This window comes from Passer domesticus, chromosome 3 (genome assembly GCF_036417665.1).
Source record: "Passer domesticus isolate bPasDom1 chromosome 3, bPasDom1.hap1, whole genome shotgun sequence".
NCBI classification, from domain to species: Eukaryota; Metazoa; Chordata; class Aves; order Passeriformes; family Passeridae; genus Passer; species Passer domesticus.
In genome coordinates, this window is record NC_087476.1 from 59,464,167 (window position 1) to 59,484,655 (window position 20,489).

General features: G+C 39.6%; 2 long non-coding RNA genes across 2 annotated transcripts in view; one reads left to right on the forward strand and one right to left on the reverse strand.

Annotated features, from left to right (window-relative positions):
• Positions 1-20,489, reverse strand: part of LOC135296700 (uncharacterized) — a 149,607-nt gene that overhangs the window by 127,856 nt on the left and 1,262 nt on the right. The window lies entirely within an intron of this gene.
• Positions 11,335-13,159, forward strand: LOC135298111 (uncharacterized). Its single transcript, XR_010360086.1, has 3 exons — positions 11,335-11,490; positions 11,696-11,804; positions 13,069-13,159. It is a non-coding gene; the product is annotated as an uncharacterized LOC135298111 (long non-coding RNA).

The window sequence follows — 20,489 nt, forward strand, 5'->3', positions numbered from 1 at the left end:
TGCTGGGAAGATCACTGTCGGGACCCAAGTCTGTCCTCCCAGGCAGAGGTAAGAAGGAAACAGCACAGTAATTGTCCTGCACTGCTCCCATGGCTGCAGCACTCTTGCACCCAAGCAAACTTGTTTAAAGCAAGCATGATGCAGCCCTTTCCTCTGGCACCCCACAGGGCATAAACACACTTCTGCTTTCCATCATTACTGACAGTTCTCATCCTTCCTGCTTTGAATACAGAGCTAAAACCCTTCTTTGCAAACTGGGAGAATGAGTTCACAAAATTAGTTGGGGCTATAAACCCCATCTTCTCCCATCATCTTCCCCAGAGCCCTATCAACATTTCTTGCCTTCTCTCAAGGAGTGAAAGATAAAACAGTATGAGATTTAAAAATTAGTACAGTGCAAATTGATTTAGACCAACAAATTTTAAAGTTACCCAAATGCAGTCTTGTAGGTTTTGCACATTGTCACTATGAGGAAAGTGAAGGTTTCTTCCAAAGAAGGTAATTTCATCAGTAATGAATGAAGAAAATTGAAGGCAACCTCTGAAGTACTTAGTGAACAGGATTGCAGCCTTTAAACCAGGTAAGAATTTGGAAAGGTTCTAAAACAGAATATTACAATTCCTAGCTCATCCAAAGACATTTTTTATACATTATAATTTCTAGGTTAATTTATCTAATAATACATTCTCTCAAATTTTTATTTCTGGTTTCAGATTAGTTAATTACAATAGCCTGCAAATATATTTAAACATATTACAACTAAAACTATTTAGCTATGTTTCCAACCTGAGCTCTACTTAAATTAAGTTTTTGCCTGTGTATGAATCAAAAGAGCGTGAACCTGTTCCAAGTACTCTTATTTGGTGATAGAGTTTGATGCAAACTGAGGTACAACTTTGTAAAGAGAAATTGAATATTACAAAGTAAATCTACACAAAATACATTATATTACATGATTTTCAGCATTTACCAGTCTTTCTTTAATATTTTATTTTCTTCAGTTCTGCTTGTTTATGCAAGATAAAATTAATGTTTTCTTAATACCAAGGAACCTGATGTTTTCTGTCTGTTTATCATTCATCTGTTTCAGTTTCTTGATCTAAGGGTGTCATTGCATAAAAACTGTCCTTTTATCTGCATTCATCAAGTTTTACATCTTGCATACTCTCAAGACAGCATGCTTTTCATTCTTGTTAGTGCTAATAAAACTAACATTCTTTGACAGTTTTATTCTGAAAACATCTTTATTTCACCCCTGAGAAATGTAAGACAATGTCTAATTTGGAGATGTGGCATATCAGGAAATCTGTATTGCAGTTTAAGTTGAACTAGCATCTAGAATGATTAGACATCTGCTAAAAAAACCTCAGATTTCAGCCCTAACAGAGCTATGCTGGTTTTCCTCACATTTTGAAAGTCATGGGATGGAGGGGAGAAAAGTGGGGGCATAATTTCTAGACGAATCAATCTAACATTATTTTGGCAGCACTTGAGAGGCAGCCATATGCTATCAGGACTTGGTATGGCCCATGGAGAAAAAAAAAAGGTATGAGGACTTTCTGGTGGCACCAAGCCATCAGGACAGGTGGGTCAGCAAGGTGGGGACACTCTTCCTGCTCTGATGGTGATTGCTTACAAGCAGGAAGCAATGGCTCAGCAGACGTGATGTCAGGACTTCCATAAAGCAGCAGGGTAGCAAGCAATGGTCATAAGCTGGATTCCTCCTTTACCCATGCCAGGCTCCTGGAATATCAGCTTGGCTACTGCGGTGAGGGAGTGGGACAGTTTTTGGGGATTGAGGAAGCTGGAGTCACACTCATGTTTTTGTTCAATCCCCCACGCAAGAAGCCTTTCTGCCCTAGACAATGGCTCCATCCCCTCCCTGTCTCTCTTCTAGTCTGTGTTTCTCCCTGTATTCCTGTATTCTCCCAGTCTGTTTTCCTCCCTGTATTCCTGTCAAAGGGCAGGAGGAGCTAAGACTGAGCCCAGGTGTGTTGCCCGATGATTTGCAATGCAACATCTTACTTAAACCTACTCTGCAAACAAATTTACAGTTAGCTAGAGTTTTGGCCTTTGTGAACCAGAATAAAATGAAATATTCTTCCTGGCAGAATACCTAACTTCTTCTATGAATATAGAGCAGATACAGACATTTTTTCCAGATATCAGGTCATCTTCTCCTAGTACCGGCTGTTATACCACAGATTCCTTTTACAGACCTGGCCAAGTTTGGTCAGGCTCTAATCCTGACACTATTTATCATTTCAATCCTTTTACTGCTCTAAGAAAATGTTTCCAGAAATGGGTTGTTTGGAGCAGAAACCTCCTCCCAGTATTGAGGGAACATACAAACATTTGCCATAAGTGTACTTTGCATATTTAGTTCTGTCTTAGGACTGGGGAAAAACTAAGTATGTTCCCAAGTCTCCTTCCAGCCTTAAAATTCTGTGATATAAATTTATTTCCCATCTTTCACTCTTCTTTTTTTTCTTGTTTTGGTTTTTTTATTCATCTCTCACTCTTTATAGATCCTAATTAGTCTCTTTGCCTTTGGCTTTCAATAGCCAGCCGCTATTGCTAGCTTTATGTTGGCACAGTGTCTTAAACACAGACCTTTGTGAGGCATTTAGACCAAAGTATAAGAGAAAGCACTTCATCATCCCAACAGTATTAACATATTTTCTACAGTTAACATATAGTTAAGCTAAAGTAAGGTTAGCAAAAAAAATTTTTTCCATAGACTACAGTACAATACTGTATGTAATAATATAGCATTTCAGCAAGGCTGCAGTTTTGATTCTCTTTGATGTATCACAGGTATGAGCTTGTCTACAGTTACTTGTGTTGTAATTGTGTTCCTCTCAGAACACCTCAATAAAAGAACTCGTATGGTGGAAATTCTCACTTTGAAAGTGATCTTATCTAGATAGTATTCACGAGTCTGGGTCTTTTTTATTGTTTGCTGTTATTACTCTGGAAGGCAGCTTTTGCCTTTTTATCTGATTTGCTGTTGTTTACGAATTGCTTAGTGAGTGTAACCTCTGAGAAAAGAATATTAACGATGAATTGGCAGCCAAAATAGAATATTAGCAAACGTGGCTTCACAGTTTAGTTGTGTGAGCACTCAGATTAAAGTGAGGAGACTCCGGTTCCCACCCTGGTTTACAGACCATTTGTGTGCTCTAGTCAAAGACTGCTTGACATAAGTGATTGTTTAAACAGGGGCCCCATGGTATTTATCTCCCAAGTGAACAGCCAAAACATATAGCTAGAGACGAGACATTTTTTTTTACACCTTTTTTCACAGCTACTCTGAACTCCTATGAGCAATGCCACAATTGTAACAACAACAACAAAGGTAAAATCTTTCGAGAAGGAAAATACTGATCCTTTTTTCAGAGGGAAATGGAAAGTGATGTCAGGAGAGGCAGAACTTTACATATGTGTTGTAACCAGGGAGCTCTTGCTTAGCAAGAAGGCACCTACCTGGAAAGAAAGCAGTGTCACCTGCAATCTGGGCATCATGCTCTGAAATTGCTCACAAGATCAAACTCCTCAATCTAGACAGGTGGAGGAGCACCTTCAGTGATATCGCATATGGTTTCCTTTATTTTACCAGAAAAATCGGAATGCCACACTGTCAGATAGAGTGCCTCCGATGTGAGAAAAGCTGCTAGCAGCTCACAGATGACAATTGGATAGAAATTGTTTTATTTAATAGTCTCAGGCAGGTGTCTATAGCTGCCTGTAGCATTTCTATAACACATATACCTCCATACTGTATTATCTCTCAGTCATGCACAACAGCTAGCTATAGTGGAGTGCAAGTCTCCTTTTCCCATTTTCAATATTTCACAACCATCAATAAAACTGTGCAGAAATCAAGCATAAGATGAACTTATTTTGCTCTTCAATTTATGGTATATTAAGCACAATGTAAATGTTGAATTTACAACACTCTGCTTGTCACAAACTTCAGGTTTCTTTGCACCTGTCTGGGATTTAGCATTTCATTCTCCTTTTAGAATTATTTTGCCAAAACATGGCAAAAAATTATATCCACAGAAAGCCTAATAGCCCTTGAATAATCTATTAGTGGTCACTACCCACATACAATTAGTCTGCAGAGCGCTTTTTATCTCCAAGGGAATTACTTGCACATAAGTAAAACATTGATTCATTTCCTATGTTTGTTTAAACACTGTCAGATGTATGACATATATAGTTAGCTCATTGTTTAAAATTTCATAAGGGATGGGGGCATACTATGAGCACTTTTCTGTTGTGCACCAGTGAGGAGGTTGCAGGTGTCACCATGTTCAGTTGAACTGAAATTCAGATTTCGTCCCATGTGGCAATTCCTTCCTCAGGTATTAGAACCAGGTCCATCTTGTTCTCAAAAAAACCTTGGCCTGAAATCTTTGGAAGGACTGAACTGTCAGCAGCAAAAGTCTGCCTATTGAGTCTTCTTTTTCTTTTCCTTCTCATGGTGTGACTCTTGGGGTAGTTCCGTCCAGGAGTTGGACTTTGGTGATCCTTGTGGGTCCCTTCCACCTTCAGATGTTCTATCACTCTGTGAAAATTTTTCCTAAGACCAGAAAAAAGTTTGAAAGTTTCTGGGAAACTTTCTATTTCTATTATTTTATTATGTTCTTCACTAATATAAAATCATCTTCATGTACAATAGGCAATTGAATACCATTTTAGCAAAATAAGATAAAATATAAGTAGACTGCAGCCTTTGCAGTCAAGCCAATTCCACTGTCTTTCTTTCCAGAGGAAATCCCTAGCTCACCTCATTTTCTCATGTCAGTTTTCCAGTCATCTGATTTTCAACTTAACTAGAGCTGTGCTGACACAAACCACTTGAAACAGTTACTCATAAATGCTGCAGTGCTACTTACATCTTATTCTGTCCCCAGTGGTTATCATGTATTATTTCCTACATTATCTGACAGTAACTGCCACAGGCTTGCTGGAAGAGTTGGATTAAATGCATAAAGAATAAAGCTACATAAAGAACTGCGTATGTTGGGTGTTTATAGGTCTAGTCCTGATTTAATTAACCTAAAGCATGTAATTTAAATAGGAGGTGAACGCATGAATACTTCTGTGGCTGAATTGCAAATCAGGAATTCATAAACTAAGGTCACAGCTTGCTTAACATTCACAAAACATGCCCACAGATTCGATTTTTTCCTCCAATCCAGGGAGCAATTCAAATAACACTAAAAATTAATCCGTCACTGGGTTTTTGCTCATGCAGTAAACAGCACTCTCTTCCTGAGGAGAAACCAAACTAGGTAAGACCAGCAGTTCAAACACAGTTTTCCTTAACCTGTGAGACAGGGAAAAAAGAAAAAAAAAGAAAAAGAAAAAGAAAAAGAAAAAGGAAAAGGAAAAGGAAAAGAAAAAGAAAAAGAAAAAGAAAAAGAAAAAGAAAAAGAAAAAGAAAAAGAAAAAGAAAAAGAAAAAGAAAAAGAAAAAGAAAAAGAAAAAGAAAAAGAAAAAGAAAAAGAAAAAGAAAAGAAAGGAAGTGAAAGTCTTCTTAAAAAAAAAGAAAACAGAAAAGGAGAGCTTGCTTTTCTGTTTTTGCAGACTGTTTTCTTTGACAAAAATATTTTTACAACCCCAAATCTCTCTGGCTTTTCATGCCTTTTCCCAGGAGTTCTCCTAATGCAACAGTAGATGAGGACATGCTGAGCAAATTCACTCAGCTTTGACATGGTAAAGGACAATGCTGAGCAAAGAGTAGCTGCATCTTTAGCAAACCAATGTAACTACTTCCCTTACTGCAGAAATTATGAACAGGAAAAATGTATTTCCTTTGAAGAAACTATTCACACAGATAGTTTTAGATGGATGTGTAGTGTATGCTGAGGCAAACTAGATAATGGGTGTGCTTGTTTGCATGCCAGCAGTCAGGAAACTTAGATTAATCAGAAAACAAATTAGAGATCAGCAAGTCACTGTTAGAAGTGCATATGTAGTGGATGGGAAACAGTGGCCAAAAACAGCAGACAATCATACAAGAAGGAATATGAATCATTGTAGAAAATATATGCATACTTTATATTATAGTGCCAAATCTTTGGAAAGAATTGAACTCTATCCTGAACTGCATTGCCTACTGGCAGTCAGGATGCATGGGTAGGGGAAGAGACACTGACATTTGAAAATATTACATTAAGTACAGATGGGTGTTAATGTCTTTCAGGCAAGACAGGGCTAAATGCAAAATGCCTTCAATTCAATTTTGTTGTTATTTACAGCTGACAGCGGATTTCTGATGAATGTGTAAGGGTAAAGGTAGGTGTAGGTGGTTCTCAGACAGTAGAACATAGCATTAACATAGCATACTTGTCTATGAAAAAACCCAAGGTTACAAATAGATGCCAAGGAAGGTTCACTGACAGTTCTTCATGCATTATTATAGCTCATTATTGTGGTATTCATAACAAAAACCTCTTCCATGTAGGGGAAGGGAAGGGAAGGGAAGGGAAGGGAAGGGAAGGGAAGGGAAGGGAAGGGAAGGGAAGGGAAGGGAAGGGAAGGGAAGGGAAGGGAAGGGAAGGGAAGGGAAGGGAAGGGAAGGGAAGGGAAGGGAAGGGAAGGGAAGGGAAGGGAAGGGAAGGGAAGGGAAGGGAAGGGAAGGGAAGGGAAGGGAAGGGAAGGGAAGGGAAGGGAAGGGAAGGGAAGGGAAGGGAAGGGAAGGGAAGGGAAGGGAAGGGAAGGGAAGGGAAGGGAAGGGAATATCTTAGCAACTGCAAGGATATCCTCAGTCTTGGGAAGACCCTAAGTGAAAACTTATGGAAACCAGAAGAAAATCTACTACATGCTGGTCCTGCTACTATTGTGTTACACACAGCACCTGCTACTGATGACTAAAAAGTCAGGATTTAGGCTGACATCTTTGTGTTCTTACTTGGCATGTGGTTCTGTGAATCATAAGTAGTATTCAGGCTTTTCCAAGTAGACACAGCCCTGCAGTGGTCTGAGTTCTGCAGAAACATGTCACTAGGTGGTATCTTAACTTCAGCATCTGCTTAACACTGAGTTCAGTGAAACTGCTGCTGTGATTCACTTTAAACACACCCAAAGGACAGGATTCTCGTACTGTCTAAGGACACCATGTGGCAGCAATGACACAAGACTGAAGACGCAACAGGAGACAAGATGAACACCTTAAAGGATATCTTTAATGGCAATGGAGTCTATGTTCAAGGAACTGAACTCCACCCTGTTTGAATTTTCCACTGAGAAAGCCCATATCAAGACTGATACCTCTAATTCAATTCACTGGCACACATTTTGCAAAGCTTTTTTCTTCTTGTTTTGTTTTATTTTTTTTAGCTGTTAACGCACATTTAAATATTCTGCTGCTTTGGGACACAGAGAAGGTACTAATGTCTAAAAGCCAGAGGATAAGATATGCCCTGGGACTTGCACTGGAGAAGGTCAGAACTTGAATATTTATTTCATTTTGTTGATTAATGTCATTCCAACCCTTTGAATATAACAGCAAGTCCCAATACAATGACGGTGAGTTAGAAGATCATCCCATGCAGAGAAGAACACAGGGAATCTCATGGTAGGAAAGGATAGAAAGACACAAAAGGTCTTGGTATTGGAACTGGTGGTTCTGGGATTACTAAAACATTTCACAGAGCACCATGACTGTGCTGAAAGCTAATTTTGATTCAACTTTTCATTTTAAAATTTCCATTAGAGCAGATGAGACTAATAAAAATAAATCCTAGATGAAAAAAAAAAAAAAAAGGCATTTTTAAAGTAAAACTTTGCTCCATGTGAAAGTATTTTTTTCTGGATATTCTTTCTTGGCAAATTTTAAAATATCAGGTTACATATATAGCTGAAATTAAAGTAATTTTTTAAAACTGTAAGCTTCTCTGAGAGAATGAATTTTACTCTGTGTGTCTCAGAGATTCTGTGTGGGCTTGAGAAATTTAGCCTGGAACAAGAAATTTTTGAGGGAGACAGAAAAAGATACGTGTAAAAGTAAATTATTGAAATTTTCGCTATTAAGCAATTTTAAAGTTACTTGCTCCTTAGCTGCTGGACTTCTAAACTACATCCAAACTTTGCTACAACATAAGGACAAGGTGTTCTAAATTAAAGTAGTGTTATGGCCAGACTGAGAAGTCAGAGAAGGCAACCTGTACTCTCCATTTGTGCAGTTGTTAGAGATATAAGCTAGTTATATCAGGTTGGGTCACTTATTTTTTGGTGCCCCCAAAGTTTCAGTTTGGAGTATAGACTTCTGACTGCATTTACAGTGTCCTTATAGAGAGACATTTCTGAGGAAATGTCTCTCTAGAGACATTCTTCTGAGGAAGGAAAGGGAGTTGGTCTTTTCTTGGATCTGGAGGACCATACAAAGGAACACACACGCTGTATACACATGTCTCTCCACAGGTAGTGTGTTTTCTCTTTTCCCCTCCCTTCTTTCCCCTTTCTTCTACTCTTAATGCTAGAAATAAGTCTCAAAGTTTGTGGTCTTTGTAAGAGGTGGTATTTAAGGCTGAAATAGAAATAGAGATCCATCTTTTTATTAAAGATCACATAAAGTGAACATTGATAATACCCATACCTGTACATCCTTAAACACCATTCTGGGATTACAAATGAGCCTCTTTTGAATAAAGGGGAAAAGCTTCCAGCCTTCAGGGCACAAATATGTTCATCAAGATGACTGGAAACATCTGGTAATCATCTCTCATTGCCTCTGACATGCAAATATTTATTAGATGGAAAAAGCAACACTTTAAATAGAAGATATTGGGTATTTTTAAAAGCATGTTGGGACAAGATTAGCCATTCACTCCATTAAAAATTAAAGTCTCTGCTGTTGCATAAAGCTACTCTACTCATATTTTTCTATACTACTAAAGCAAAGTTCAAATCAATAGTTAAAAATAGAAAAATATTTATGGTGAGAAGACACGTCATCCACTAACACCTGACAACAGATATGGTGATTGATACACCTTGGTTTATTTGCTAGCGTTGCTTACAGAACACCACAATGAAGTAGTCAGGAACATTTACAAGTAACAAGTAACATTTGTAACAAGTAAGGAGCACCTGGCACCTCTAAAGTGCCCCTGCCAGAACAGGCAGGTGCTTTTGTGGACACTCAATGCAGTAAAGGCATGGTTTGGGATCTGAATTCATGCTGACAGGTCCACGAGCAAGGAGCTGTCTGACAAGGCACAAGACAGGGAATGTGCCCAGCCCCAGTTCAGGATTCCTTACCTTTCTGCATGCAATGTAGTCTGAAAGCAACCTACATCAATTTACACCCAACAGAGAAAAGAAATGTTCCTTATTGTTACAACACCATAAAAGGAAACAAAGAGATACAGACAAACTGATGGATAAACTCCATGGCTTTAGTCAACAAAAATGTCTGCTTATCCCAGGGCATAGGTCATTACATGTTCTCACAGGCAAGTTATTCCCTGGAAATTTATGAAATTGAAGACTAGACTCATTTTACTTGGATGCTTAACAGAGGCACCTGTGTTAGGGATTTTCGAGGTCCAGCATAGACACAGGAAACAGAAAGATAGAGCCTTCCTCAGGAGGGAGAAATGCCTCTTACACGATTCCATGGACTTCCCACTCTACCACAAATTCTTCTCCTCACTGTAGCTCTACAGTACATCCTACAGAACTGGAACTCTTTCTTCAGTTCCTGGAAGAAAGGGAATTTCAATATGGATGGGCTGGAATAACAGCAGCTGCCATAAGAAAATTGATACTGGAAGTTGCTGCACTTTTACAATACTCATGAAGAAAGGAAAGTTTTCCTAGGAGGACCTGGAAGGGAAGAAATAAACTCACTAGCTTGCTGAATTATTTGTTAGAGACAGACTCTCATCTGCAAATGCATCTTCTGTATTACAGCTGAAGGACTTCTTGCATTTTCTTGCATTTTGTTTTGTGCTTGTGCCCTAACCCCATTCAGCATTTGATGGCCCAAAGCTCTCCCAATGCACTTGCGTTTAGGGAGCCTCATCCAAAGGGGCTGACTGAGCAAGTGTGCTATTGGAAAGCATGAATCGTGGGGTGCTCTGAAACCAGTTTCACAATACCTGAATATGAAGAACATTTATTCATTCAAAGAGGGCAGTCTGACTTCAGCCTTTCTGCTGTGCAAATGATTCATTCCAGGACTAATGAAATGTCAAGGTTTTGGCAACCCATACTCCCACAGTCTGCCATATCCAGGCACAAACTTACAAGGACAATCTGAACTCTGAATTCATGTTCTAATTACTCTGCATACTCGACACTCAACCTTAGAAGTTGTGAGAGGACTGCAAAGGTAATCATTGTTTGGCAGGTGAAACATTCACAATAGCATTGTGGATCCTGGTTCCTGCCTCCTAGACTTCCTTTCCTTTGTGCTTATTTTCACAATGACTTCATAGGTCCTTACAACATGTGGGACTGAGAATTGTTAAGATTTTTATATAAATGAAGTCTTGAACAACGACTTGTCACTCTCCCTTCAATTGTAAGTGATTTCAGTGAGCTGCAAAATCTCACACCCCCTAATGCTATATTTGGCCAGTACTGCTGCACAAGTTCAAGTGGTCTTCTAACCAAGAAGAGAACACTTCTACCCAGGAGTAACTTGATGAAAGATAGAAACACTGCAAAAATCATGCATTTAATGGATAATAATCATTTTGTATGCTTGCACTGTACATGTCATCTGAGGATTGCAGAACACTTCTCAAATGTTAATTGAACTTTGTAATACCCTTCTGAGACACATAAAAGATGTAATGAAGGCTTCAGCTCCTCAGTAAACTGTACTAGCTTCCAAGAGAGAATCAAGAAATTATCTGACAGTATATAAACACTTCAGCAGGAAGTGAGAAATGTCAGCATATTGCTTTGAAATAAAGCAAAGGGAATTCAGTAGCAGTTTATTCCAGAAGGCTAAAACTTCCTTTTGCTTCAGATTCACTGAAACATTAATGAAAATACAAGTCAGGAATTTACTATTCTCTCTTATTAGCACAGCTATTTAGTAATACTAGTGCCCCAAGCTCTTTTTGAAGTACTGCTGCAGTAAATTCTGCCAAAAAGCAACATCCATTGCTTCTCTTCTCCACTTCCTGCATCATTTGCTCTCTGTGTATGGCAGCTTGACCATCAACTGTGGCTATTGTACAGCCTCCTACTATGGGTCATGATATGGATGCAGCATGAAGTGGTGTGGCCCCGGGCAAAGCAATTCTGTGAGGTCAAGGCTCTGGAAACATAGAATCATAGAATCATTAGGATTGGAAGGCACCTTAAAGATCATCTAGGTCCAGCCCCCTCACCATGGGCAGGAACGCCTTTCACTAGACCAGTTTACTCAATTTTCCCTCCAGCCTAGCCTTAAAAACTTGCAGGGATGAGGCATCCACAACTTCTCAGGACAACCTGTTCCAGTGCCTTTACCTTATGGTAAAGAATTTCTTCCTAGTATTTAGCCTAAACCAACTCTCCTTCAGCTACAGGCCATTGCCCCTTGTCCTATCACAACATGCTCTTGTGCAATGTCCTTTCCATCTCTCTTATAGGTCCCCTTTAAGTACTGGAAGGTTGTTACAAGGTCTCATCAAAGTCTTTTTTTCTCTAAGTTGAACAACCTCTCGACCTTTCTTTATAGGAGAGCTACTCCAGCCCTCTGATCATTTTCATGGTCCTCCTCCAAACTCGTTCCAACAGGTCAAGGTCTTTCTTGTGTTGGGCACATCAGAGCTGGATGCAGCACTCAGGTGGGCACTCTCTCACAAGGGCAGAGTAGAGGAGGAGAATCACCTCCCTCACCCTGCTGGCCATTCTGCTTTAGAAGCAGTGCAGGACGTGGCTGGCTTTCTGGGCTGCGAGTGCATGTTGAGTTTTTTGTTCATAAACCTCCTTGATCCTTTCTACACCCAGTCTGTACTTTGCTTGGGATTGCTCTGACCCAGGTGCAGGACCTCACACTTCACCTTGTTGAACTTCATGAAGATTGCACAGAGACACCTTTCAAACTTGTTGAGGTCCCTCCATACGTCATCCCTTGCCTCCAGCATGATGACCACACCATGTAGTTCCATGTCATTGGCAAACCTGCCATGAGAGCATTCGATCCCACTGTCCATGTTACTGACAAAGATGTTAAAAAGTGCTGGTTCCAATACCAACCCCTGAGGAATGCCATGTGTCACTGCCTTCCACTTGGACATTGAGTCTTGGACTGCCACTCTCTGGCTGTGACCATCCAGCCAATTTCTTACCCACCAAATAGCTCATTTATCAAACCCATGTCTCTCCAGTTTAGAGACAAGGATATTAAGCCTCAAATGCTTTGCACAAGTGCAGGTAGGTGAGTTCAGTTAAACCTTTCTCATCTACGCCTGCTGTACCTCCACAGTAGAAGGCCACCAGATTTTCCAGGCATGATTCACATTTAGAGAAGCCATGTTTGCTGTCACAAATTACCTCCTTATTTTTCATGTGACTCCTTTGCCATGGCTCTTTTCCCTGGCCCTCTACCACTCTACACATTTACAGCAAAAGGAAGATCTTTCCACCTCCTAGAACTTGCATTCTAAGTAAATCAAGAGAGCAGACAGTTCCCCTGGGTAACAAAACCAAGTCTTTCCTCAAGTTCCTGTTGCCCTGTGAAGCTCCACTGGTTTTATCAGAAGTATACCTTACTTACTCTAGTAATACCAGACAAATTAGTCCCATCATTTTCTTTGTGGCTAAATGATTTATGGTACAAAAAGATAATGGCATCCAGAAAGGAGAAGTTTTGAATGTGATGCTAAGGGTGGCATATCCAAACCAGAAAAGAATAAGGCTACCATGGATACTACTACTCTATCATTTCAAACACTTCAAATACATAAAACATTGAAAGATAATTTTGCAACTACAATATCCATGTTTACAGTCATCCATCACACAACTTTCCACTACATGCCCCATATGTGCTCCCATTTACCTCAGGCAAAAAATGCACATGCCTCTTCACTTTGTTTATTCTTTCAGGCAAAGACAACAAAGCCACACATCCAAGGTTACAAGAGATCTTAACCTGAAAGGCTACAGATGTTTCATAGAAGGGACAAATCAAAGAGAGAAAAGATATTCTGAACTAGTTTGAAATCAAATAAATTCCAATAAACAATAATTTCCACAATCTAATGGGGTGGGGGTGCAAGGACTATTTTTTCCCATCACTTCAAATGTCATTGTACCCCAACAGGGCACCTTTCTATTGCCAGTGGCTGTAAGCATTCAGAATCTTAGTGGCAAATTAAAGGTCATTTTCCTATATGCCATATCCTACTGCAGATTAGTTTTTGCAATCACTAATTGATGAGAAACTGGAAGTGCTTATTATACAGATAAGTGTGAAATCTTCAAGTTGATTTCTTTCTCCTATTGTGGTTGTTTGGAAATGAATCATCTCCTGTGCTCTCTTTTTAGTAACTGCAGACTACTTGCAACTCAAAAGAAAATAGAAAACGAAGGAAAAGAGAATGTAAATCAAAAAATCAGAAATAAAAGTTTACTTCAAATTTTAGATTTTATGTTTCTTAAAAATACATAGATAAATATGGAACATACTTGTGACCTTTCATCTTGTCATAAGTAGTACTATTATCCCTCCTATGCAAATGTGAAAACTATGACTCAGACATCTAATTTGTGTAGCTTGCTGATTCTGTTATGCATTTGATAAAGAGGCTTAATAACTCACTGAGCAGAGTCTCTGCATGCTTGCACATATTCACAATACAAATACTGCATTCGGAATACAACAACACATCACCATGTTGCAGTGAAATCCTATGCCATGTGACAGCAAGATTATTACCTGTTCTTATGTTGTCTCCTGTACTTGCTGCAAAGAAATAAGCTGGGCAGATATACTTCTCCAAGAAAAATTAACCAGGAAAACTCTTTGCCCTCCTTCAATGTCCCCCCTCACCAGGCCCATTGCTCAAAATGGACTTGTGTGGTAACAAGGCTACAGTACTTCATGAGCCTTTTTTTGGCTCATGAACTGGCAAGCCACATTGAAAAAAGCATTATACCAAGAAGTTCTGCTTTCTGAGTGTCATGGTTTAACCCCAGCTGGCAACTAAGTGCCACAGAGCCACCCACTCACTCCCTACCCCTGCTGGAATGGACAGATAACTGGAAAAAAGTATAAGTTTTTGGGTCAAGATAAGAACAGTTTGATAACTGAAATAAACTGAAAAATATCAATAATAATAATAATAATAATAATAATAATAATAATAATAATAATAATAACAATAATAAAGGAGAAAGAGAGAGAGAGGAACACAACACAGGAAAATGAAGTGATGAACAATATAAGTGATCACCACTCACTCATCAATGCTCAGCCCATCTCCAAGCAGTAATTATCCCCTCCCAACCAACTCCTCCCAGTTCATATACAAGAAATTATGTTCTATGTCCATTTAGACCATTTGGACTGTGCTCCCTCCCTGCTTCTTATGCACCCCCTCACTGTCAGAGCATGAGACACTGAGAAGTCTCTGATTTAGGGTAAGCACTACCTAGCAACAAACAAACAAAATGTCAGTGTATTGTCAACAGTATCCTTGTACTAAATCCAAAACACAAGACTATGCCAGCTACTAAGAAGAAAATTAATTCTATCCCAGCTAAAACCAGGACACTTAGGAAAAAATAAGTGGAGAAGCATAAGTGTCTTTCTTTTGTGTTTTATATAGATGCAATACTTTTAAGATGCAAACTCAAACATTTGTCAAACATATGACAAGGACAAATGCAAGTAAACAACCTGAGAAGGAGTAGTGCCATGCTTTCTGTCATAAATCTAAACTGAGATTACACCAGCACTCTGCTTAAGACACTCTATTTAGACAGTGTCATTATCTTGCAACAGTCATCTTGAGAGCACTGTGTGGGTTGAGTTCAAACCCCAAGGTTTCTTTAAAGCAGGCATTTGCAAGTGTTAAAGTGAATTTGAGCACAAAAATCAGAATTTATCCTTTGGACATAAGGTCCCTTACCCAGTACCTGAGGAAGATGCCTTCCTGAATTTGAAATCGCAGACACAAATCCTTCCACTGCTGGGTGTCCACCTCCATGTCACTTCATCAGTCACTGATGTTGCCGCTCCTATGCCTTCTCTCTCATATGTCCTAATATGCACCCCAAGAACAAGACACCCTGCAAAGATGGAACACCTGAGCTCTCATCTCTCCTGAGATCAAAAGGACCTATGCACAATTTTTAGCAGAGTGCTTAAACAGCAGATGATGGTTCAGGGGAGACTGGGAGAAAAAAGGATGTGAAAGATCTTTCTCTTTGGAAGCTGCTCCATTTAGTTGTGGATAATTAACCATTTACTTGGCCAGAGCAAAGTGAAATTGAAATGAAAATTCCCAGTTCAGCAATGAAGAAGCTTTGCTTCCTGAGGTGAACTTTAACACCAATACCTATTCCAGTGAACATTGTAAATACAAAATATTTAGCATCTAGTGACACATGGCAGCCAAATAAAAGTAAGCAACTTTAAACTTTGGAAAGAAGTGATTCTGTGACCAAATATCTAAACCTTTTCGTCAAACTGGCCTTTTGTGGCTAAACTGATTACTTGAACTTGAAGAACTCATGTTACATCTCAAGGTGATTTCTCCTACTATTCAATAACACAAATTGAGGTTCAGCCTCCATCTCTATTTGCAGGGATTTTTCTATGACTGCACCTGGTGCTATGAGAAGCCAGATTAACATCAGACTCTATATGGAATTCAAGTTTTCCAGTGTGCTTTTTCCTTTCCTGTTGCTTGTCTTTGCTTAGCCTCTAGCCCTACTTATGTCTTACATCTGTTATGTGCAAGGTTTAAAGTGTAGTGCTGTCTTTACAAAAACAGGCACCCTTCCATTCTGAAAGAAGCAAGGCATGCTGCACACAGCAAGAATGTGCACAAAGGCTTCAAGAGCATTTTGAGTATCAATTGTCAGAGCAGACAAATCAAGCAAGAAGCAACAATTATAAGCTGGAAGACAGAGGACCTTATTTTACACTAATTGATACTTACTGGGAAGACAAAAGAGAGATTAATTCACTTTGCAGTATCACTTACTGTGGAAAGGTTTGAAAAACCAAAGCCCATGGCACGCCTGTAGGTAATTGCTCTCAGTTGGGTGTGTTCCCGGTGCCTTTGCAAGCATTGTTTGTGAGGACACTGCTTCCACGATTTATATGAGCCTCTAAAATTATCTCCCTACAAATTACTGCAGATATGGTGGTAAAGTGGGCTTCCTCTGCATGTAGAAGAACAGAGAGATAAAGGCCAGGAGGAGGTGTGCTGAATTTTTATCTTGGCTCATTTCAGTGGTGCCTCAGCTCCGGCTTATGCTTTCATGAGGGGAAAAACAGGATATTTGAAGGGCACATCATTTTTAACATTTGCATGCAAGAATAATTAGAAGTAAAACCATCCATTTGTTCAAAAATCCCCATTATTTCACATTAAGAGTATTCATATGGGAACATTAATGATGGCAATTATATCAGCAGGGTTACACTGGACAGATTTCCCTATGATAGATCAAATCTATGTTTTATCATTTCTTGTTAGGGCTGCAAAGGAAATAATAAACAAGTAAGGATTTAAAAGGGAATAGGACATGAATTTGAAGGACAGAATAAATAATGCAGTCCTAAAAACAAATCCATGTAGGATGCCCACAAAAAAGTTTTGGAAATGTAAGCAGGTAGAGGTAATTAAATGTTTAATTTGATAAATATGTCAGGAAACAAAATCCTGCAGTTGGGTTTATGGAAAGAATCATAAGCTCACACTTCACGCAGGAGGAAATTGAGACTATTTCCTCATTTGAAAATAAGTAGAGCTTGTCAGATTTTAAATTCTGTAACTTTTAATCATTTCTTAAATTAACTAAAACGCACATTGGAAAATTCTCAAAATCAAAATCCCTCATTTTCCCTCTCCTTTTTGTTTTGAAAATAATTTATTTCTCAAAATAAAATCACATGGATAAATCAAAAAGCCAGATATCACAGTGTCCATTCTATAGAGATTTTGCTAGTGTCCTTCCCTTCCAAGAATCAAAGTCAGCTCTTTATTCTGCCACACTGTATTATTTAATTTCATTAATCACGTAATGGGTGGCAATTACTTAGTGTCACATAATGCTCTACTTTTAGTGCTACCAAAGTGGCATTACACTGTAGTTTAGAAGTTATATTTGTCAGAGGGCAATTTGTAATGGCTCAGAGTTTTCCAATTATTTCTGAATGCCTTGTGGAACCTGTGAGGCCAATAACAAATATTTTATTAGTGCATTCTGAGGATTTCCTAGAAGTATAGAACTGTATTTATTATCTATTTGAATCTCCTCCCTTCAGCAAAAGCCTATTTTATGGCCACATAAATATTTTTCCCTACATTACCATCTGTGAATGGGCAGAGCAGTCAGTCTCTGTGGACAGCATTTCTCCAACAGGTGCATCCTTTGTGTATGCCTAATGCTGCCTTTGGCATATTTGAAGAATTGGTATTTAGCAGTGAGATTGCCAGAGATTACTCTTAAGTTATGTGATCTGTAGCTGCACACATGCAGGGAGAGACAGAGACACCAGCAGGTGGGGAAACCTAAATAATTCTCTGCCATGGCTACTCCAGGAGGCACCAGAGAAACCATCCCAAAAAAGATCCATCTCCTCACACAGGAAGGAGCCCCAGGACACAAGGGCAGGAACACCGATAATGCCATCAGGGAAATGAGATCTCTCCCTAGACTGTCCCCAGGCTGTCACAGGGGAGCCTCAGCCCCATGGGCCAAGTACTATAACCAACACCACAGGGGAGCAGCTGCCTGGAGCACCTCCCAGTCTGTAGGGTGTCACTGCTAGGGATATGGGACACAATATGGGATGCAGGAGAAGAGTATCTTGGGATTGCACAAAAATGTGTCACGAGGTGCTTAAGGGAGGAGGAGACACAGGCAGGAAAAGGGAGGGATACAGGCTGGGTACACTAAGTCTGAGGATGGCTCCTGGGGGGCCTTAGTGTCTCTCCCCCATGTGTGTGTTGGGTGTCTGAACGTGAATCCATATCACATCCTGAGTGGTGCTGCAGCCTCAGGGCTCCTGTGTCCATGTGCAAACAGCTGGGATGCGGGGAGCAGCTACAGGGCAGACTGAGTGCCTGATCCAGGTGCTCACAGAGGAGAGCCATAGGTGTACAGGTACACACATATATTCCCACTAGCAGATTTTCACCCTGGACAGCCAGAGGGGAGCGGGGTGAGGCTGTTGGCACATTTTGTGTTTCTGTTAGTGCTGTTTGTGTCTGTGCTGGTCTGTGGGGGCAGCTGTGTGTATATGTTTAGGTGTGGGTTCTGTAAAGGTGTTTGCAGGCGTGGCTATTGGGAATACAAGCCCAGTCTGGCTATTAGTTGGACCTAAGGGCACAGAGCTGCAGCAAGCTCCCCTCTGTTGAGCTACTGGATTTGGAAAGCCTAACCAATGACCAAGAACTGAACTTGCAGAGTCAAAATACCTAAGAGCTAGACAATCTAAGATTGTATGAACTGAACTATTGGATTAAATTTTATCCCACACTAACTTCCTCCAGACCCTTATGCCATTAACTACACTGGTAGTTTTTTGGAACATCTTTTACTCTTCTCATTCAATATGTAGCTCCAACTCAGCAAAAGGAAAACTATTAGTTTGTCAAGGATAGTTGAGAACATAGCTAACTATAAAGGACAGCTAATACAGTCCTTAACAAACTGTCATTAATCTGCTTTGTAGCCTTGCCAGAAAAGGAAATTGAAGACTATATCACAGAATCACAGATTGGTCAAGGTTGGAAGAGACCTTAAAGATCATCTAGTCCAACCATCAATGTGGTCCAGCTGACACCCTTCAGACTTGTTATGCAAACACAAAAGCTATCACTCATAGCTACATTTATTAAACTTTGAAGAGACATTTTATTTTCTACAAGGGCAGAAGAACTCAGAGATTATGAAAATTAAAGTACTTATTTTCAACTAATAGATATAATATTTGCCATTCTGCAGATTGTCCTTATCTGCAGAGTCACTGTCACAATCTAGAAAGGAGACACAGGTGATCTGTGAGTACAGAAATAATGCAAATGACTGAGACTGTTTCTGTCCTCCAAAGAAGGAAAAATCTGAACTACTACCAACAAGAAAGAATTACTGGTCTTCAACTTCACAAACACCCTTTCACCAGAATCTTGGCTACACAGTCCTATATTATCTTAAATTATTTGAAGAAAGGGTCTCACACATTACTACACCCAAAATGATCTTTACCCTCTGAAAGCATTATTCTAAACATTTATTTCACATTGCCGATGCCCTTGTGAAATAACACTTATAATAACTTTGCAAAGAGGTGCATTTAACTATCACTCCCCTACCCTGAAATTTTGTTTAATGAGGCCTGTCCTAAACAGGCTCAACTCCCAGGGCTTTTTGCCAGCCCTCTCTGCATCCTAAGTTTTCATCTGCACCTGCCAAAGGGTTGATTTATTTGGGCATAATAATTTTTTTGTGTGTAATCACTTTTCTGTAAGCAGTCATAAAGGCTTGTATATAGCACTCAATTTACCTTGGCATCTGTTTTTAAGGGGTTTTTTTTAAGACATTTTAATGTAATTTTTATGTCATTTTTATTGCACAAAAGGGCCATCTGATACATAGGATGACACAAATCTGGCTATGACACAAGATATGGAGTGGATCTCCTGGCAGCCTTGATTTTTGCTCCCCATCTTCCCCATCCCTTCCACAGCCGGGCACAGTTGTGTTCAAAGGGCTAAATACTAATTGTGTACTTGTGGCTTACCTTTAAACTCTTCTGATGGCTTTGGTGCAACAAAGGGCAAGCACAGAGAGAGGCTCCCACACTCTGTGCACATACCCAGAGATGAAAGTCTCTGAGAAAAGGCCAGTTTTAAAGCCTTGTTCCTCCTGCTCTGCGTATGACTATACTGCTACACTTCAGCAGGGGATAAAGAGGCAGTGTCTTTGACCACGTAAAATCTCTGAGTTCTTGCTTTCATTTCCCCTAGTCCACAGCTTTTTCCAGAGACAAAAATAACTCCTATTCTAAAGCTCATCTTACATGCAATGCTAAATGGGCTCTCTCCTATCCAATGAACAATGCTGAAAATACTCTCTCTGGCCATGAGAGTATCTACTGAAAGTGCCCATTAATAGCTTACTTGTTCTTCTCCTTCCACTTCACTTTAGAATGAAAAAAGGAATACAAATTCTCCATATCTGTATCCCTCTCAAAGTCCAGTGACACCCCTTTCCCATTCCCTCGTCTTCCTCCCCACAAATTATCAGATGTACTTCGAAAGAGTGTGTGTGAATTCTGCTACTGT